The following is a 5,423-nucleotide window of genomic DNA, read 5'->3' on the forward strand; positions in this document are numbered from 1 at the left end:
ACCTTTTTCTTCTTCTTCCTCTTCTTAGAGAATACCCTTCAGCATTTCATATAATACTGGTTTGGTGGTGATGAATTCCTTTAGCTTTTTCTTGTCTGTGAAGCTCTTTATCTGACCTTTAATTCTAAATGATAGCTTTGTTGGGTAGAGCAACCTTGGTTGTAGGTTCTTGCTATTCATCACTTTGTATATTTCTTGCCACTCCCTTCTGGCCTGCATAGTTTCTGTTGAGAAATCAGCTGACAGTTGTATGGGTACTCCCTGTAGATAACTGTTTTTCTCTTTTATAAATTTTTAAAATAAATATTTATTGTTCAGATTATTACAGATGTTCCTCTTTTTTCCCCCATAGCTTCCCTCCACCTGATCCCCCCGCTCATGTCCTTACCCCCGCCACTGTCCTCATCCATAGGTGTAAGATTTTTGTCCAGTCTCTTCCCGCACCCCTCACACCCCCTTCCCCCTGAGAATTGTCAGTCTACTCCCTTTCTATGCCCCCGATTCTATTATATTCACCAGTTTATTCTGTTCATCAGATTTTTTTTTATTGACTTGATTTTTAGATTCACTTGTTTTTTTTTTTGCCACTAGAAAAAAACAAAACAGGATTTTATTGTTCTCAAATCAAAGGGCAGGTCTTTGCAGGATGGGGGAGTGAGCTTTGACAGCAGGGAGCAAGCCCCTACTTGCCAGCGATGAGGGGGTTCCGCAGGACGACGATGACAGAATCCCCGAGCAGGAACATCTTGGAGATGTAGCGGTCCTTGTTGACTGGCTTGGACTTCTTCTTGCCCTTGCCTCTCTTGGGGACCCTCGGTCCACATCTCCTTCACATTCTCCAGCACCATGTTGCAGTGCCTGTCAAAAGCCTTCACCCGGCCCAGGAGCTTCTTGTTGTTGCGAGTTGATGAGCACCTGCGTGTTGTTCTTGACTGACTGCGTGAGCACCGAGAGTGGGCCCGTGTTAAACTCTTCCTCCTCCCGCTTCTGCAGCTCCTCCGGGGTCATCTCACTCTTGGGCTTGTTGAGAAGGCTCATGGTGGCGGTGGTTGCGCTCTCAAAACGCTCCTGTCCTCCCTAGATTCACTTGTTGATAGATATGTATTTGTTGTCACTTTGTTGTTCATAATTTTTATCTTTACCTTTTTCTTCTTCTTCCTCTTCTTAAAGAATACCCTTCAGTATTTCATATAATACTGGTTTGGTGGTGATGAACTCCTTTAGCTTTTTCTTGCCTGTGAAGCTCTTTATCTGACCTTCAATTCTGAATGATAGCTTTGCTGGGTAGAGTAATCTTGCTTGTAGGTTCTTACTGTTCATCACTTTGAATATTTCTTGCCACTCCCTTCTGGCCTGCATAGTTTCTGTTGAGAAATCAGCTGACAGTCGTATGGGTCCTCCCTCGTAGGTAACTAACTGTTTTTCTCTTGCTGCTTTTAATGTTCTCTCTTTGTCTTTTGCCCTTGGCATTTTAATTATGATGTGTCTTGGTGTGGTTCTCTTTTGATTTCTCTTGTTTGGGGTTCTCTGTGCTTCCTGGACTTGTAAGTCTATTTCTTTCACTAGGTAGGGAAAGTTTTCTTATTATTTCTTCAAATACGTTTTCAATATCTTGCTCTCTCTCTCTTCTGGCACCCCTTTAATTCTGATGTTGATACGCTTGAAGTTGTCCCAGAGGCTTCTTACACTATCTTCATATTTTTTGATTCTTTTTTCTTTTTGTTTTTTCTGGTTGGGTGTTTTTTGCTTCCTCATGTTTCAAATCTTTGACTTGATTCTTGGGGTCCTCTAGTCTACTGTTGGATTTATGTATATTATTCTTTTTTTTTTTTTCAATTTTTTTATTAAGGTACTAGAGGCCCAGTGCATGATTTAAGCATGCACCTGGTGCACCAGCGGGCTGGCTGTCCGCCGGTGCACCAGGCCTTCCGAAAGCCTCCTGCGCGGCGGAGGCTTTCGAAAGGCCTAGTGCCGGAGCAGACAGCCGGCCAGCTCCCCCGCTTTGGCTTTTGATCGTGGGGGAGCTGGCCGGCTGTCCACCGGTGCACCAGGCCTTCCGAAAGCCTCCGGCGCAGCCATGGCACAGACGCTGAGCTCGCGGCGCCAGTGGCGCCACGAGCTCAGCGTCCTGCTGTCCCAATCAGCTACCCCGGCCACCATGAGTCCCGCCCCCTGCGCCTCCTACTGGCCCAATCGTGGGCGTAGCGGACTGATGGTAATTTACATATTACCATTATATTATGTAGGATTATATGTGTACATATCTTACCATTGCCCCCCCACCCCACTCCCATATATGCCCTCACCCCCCAGAGTTTTGCATCCATTAGTTATGCTTATATGCATGCATACAAGTACTTTGATTGATCTCTTATCTCCCCCACCTCTCCCTAACCTTCCCCCTGTAATTTGACAGTCTGTTTGATGCTTTACTGTCTCTGTATCTATCTTTTTGTTCAAGTTTATAATGTTCTTTATTATCCATAAATGAGTGAGATCATGTGGTATTTTTCTTTCATTGACTGACTTATTTCACTTAACATAATGTTCTCCAATTCCATCCAGGTTGCTGCAAATGATGAGAATTCCTTCTTTTTTATGGCAGCATAGTATTACATTGTGTAGATGTACCACAGTTTTCTGATCCAGTCATCTGCTGACGGGCACCTAGGCTGTTTCCAAATATTAGCTATGGTGAATTGTGCTGCTATGAACATAGGGGTGCATATATCCTTTCTGATTGGTGTTTCTAGTTTCTTCGGATATATTCCCAGGAGTGGGATTACTGGGTCAAATGGGAGTTCCATTTTCAGTTTTTTGAGGAAACTCCATACTGTTCTCCACAGTGGCTGCACCAGTCTGCATTCCCACCAGCAGTGCAGGAGGGTTCCTTTTTCTCCGCATCCTCGCCAACACTTGTTGTTTGTTGATTTGTTGATGATAGCCATTCTGACAGGTGTGAGATGGTACCGCATTGTTGTTTTGATTTGCATCTCTCGGATAATTAGTGACGTTGAGCATGTTTTCATGTGTCTCTTGGCCTTCCTTCTGTCTTCTTTTGAAAAGATTCTATTTAGGTCTGTTGCCCATTTTTTTATTGGATCATTTATCTTCCTTTTATTAAGTTGTATAAGCTGCCTGTAGATGTTGGAGATTAAACCTTTATCAGTGATGCCATTTGCAAATATGTTCTCCCATCCAGTGGGCCTTCTTCTTGTTTTGTTGATGGTTTCTTTTGCTGTGAAAAAGCTTTTTATTTTTATGTAGTCCCATTTGTTAATTTTCTCTTTAGCTTCCATTGCCCTAGGTGCAGTGTCAGTGAAGAATTTCTTTTGGCATATGTCTGAGATTTTGCTGCCTGTGGATTGCTCTAGTATTTTTATGGTTTCCTGTCTTATGTTTAAGTCCTGTATCCATTTTGAGTTTATTTTTGTGTATGGCGTAAGTTGGTGATCAAGCTTCATTTTTTTGCATGTATCTGTCCAATTTTCCCAACACCATTTATTGAAGAGACTGTCTTGACTCCATTGTATGTTCATGCCTCCTTTGTCAAATATTAATTGAGCATAGTGGTTTGGGTCAATATCTGGATTCTCTATTCTGTTCCATTGATCTATATGTCTGTTCTTGTGCCAGTACCAGGCTGTTTTGAGAACAGTGGCTTTGTAATACAGCTTGAAATCTGGTATTGAGATCCCTCCTACTTTATTCTTCTTTCTCAGGATTGCTGTGGCTATTCGGGGTCCTTTTTTATTCCAGATGAATTTTTGGAGAGTTCTTTCAAGGTCTGTGAAATATGCCGTTGGTATTTTAATGGGGAGTGCATTGAATCTATAGATTGCTTTGGGTAGTATGGACATTTTAATGATGTTGATTCTACCAATCCATGAACATGGTATGTTCTTCCATCTGTTTACGTCTTCCTCTATCTCTTTTTTCAGTGTCCTGTAGTTTTCCGTGTATAGGTCTTTTACCTCCTTAGTTAAGTTTATTCCTAGGTATCTTAATTTTTTTGGTGCGATGGTAAATGGGATTGCCTTTTTAGTCTCTCTGTCTGTAAGTTCACTATTGGTGTATAGAAAGGCCATAGATTTCTTGGCGTTAATTTTGTATCCTGCTACATTGCCGAATTCATTTATTAAGTCTATTAGTTTTTTGACAGAGTCTTTCGGATTTTTTTATGTACAATATCATGTCGTCTGCAAATAAAGACAGCTTTACTTGTTCTTTTCCAATTTGGATGCCTTTTATTTCTTCTTCTTGTCTAATTGCAATGGCTAATACTTCCAGTACTATGTCAAACAGGAGTGGTGATAGTGGGCATCCCTGTCTTGTTCCTGTTCTTAGGGGAAATGTTTTTAGTTTTTGTCCATTGAGTATGATGTTTGCTGTGGGTTTATCATATATAGCTTTTATTATGTTGAGGTATGAGCCTTCTATTCCCACCTCGTTGAGAGTTTTTATCAAGAAAGGGTGTTGGATTTTGTCAAATGCTTTTTCTGCATCAATTGATATGACTATGTGATTTTTATTTTTCAATTTGTTTATGTGATGTATCACGTTTATTGATTTGCGGATATTGTACCATCCTTGCATTCCTGGGATAAATCCTACTTGGTCATGGTGTATGATCTTTCTGATGTACTGCTGGAGCTGATATGCTAGAATTTTGTTGAGGATTTTGGCATCTATGTTCATGAGGGATATTGGTCTGTAATTCTCTTTCATTGTGTTGTCTTTATCTGGTTTTGGTATTAGGGTGATGCTGGCTTCATAGAAGGAGCTTGGAAGTGTTCCTTCCTCTTGAATTTTTTGGAATAGTCTGAGGAGGATAGGTTTTAGTTCTTCCTTGAATGTTTGGTAAAACTCTCCTGTGAAGCCATCAGGCCCCGGGCTTTTGTTTGCCGGAAGCTTTTTGATGACTGCTTCAATTTCATCCATAGTTATTGGCCTATTGAGCTGTTTAGATTCTTCTTGATTGATTTTTGGAAGGTTATATTTTTCTAGGAATATGTCCATTTCCTCCAGGTTGTCCAGTTTGTTGGAATAGAGTTGTTCGTAGTATTTTGTAACAATCCTTTGTATCTCAGCAGGGTCTGTTGTTATTTCACCTCTTTCATGTCTGATTTTGTTTATTTGGGTCCTCTCTCTTTGCTTCTTGGTGAGCCTGGCTAGAGGTCCATCAATCTTGTTTATCCTTTCAAAGAACCAGCTCTTGGTTTTGTTGATCTTATGTATTGTTTCTTTGGTCTCTATGTCATTTATCTCCGCTCTGATCTTTGTTATTTCCTTCCTTCTGGTTACACTCGGCTTTTCTTGCTGCGCTTTTTCTAGCTCTATGAGTTGTAGGGTTAAGTAATTTATTACCATTGTTTCTTGTTTTTTGCAATAGGCTTGTAGAGCTATGAACTTCCCTCTCAAGA

General features: G+C 41.0%; 1 pseudogene across 1 annotated transcript; it reads right to left on the reverse strand.

Moving 5' to 3' along the window:
- Window positions 1-667: 667 nt before the first annotated feature.
- Window positions 668-1,071, reverse strand: LOC307101956 (small nuclear ribonucleoprotein Sm D2-like; annotated as a pseudogene). Its single transcript has one exon. The product of its transcript is annotated as a small nuclear ribonucleoprotein Sm D2-like (transcript).
- Window positions 1,072-5,423: the final 4,352 nt, after the last annotated feature.

This window comes from Cnephaeus nilssonii, assembly GCF_951640355.1.
Source record: "Cnephaeus nilssonii genome assembly, chromosome: 6".
Taxonomy (NCBI): domain Eukaryota; kingdom Metazoa; phylum Chordata; class Mammalia; order Chiroptera; family Vespertilionidae; genus Cnephaeus; species Cnephaeus nilssonii.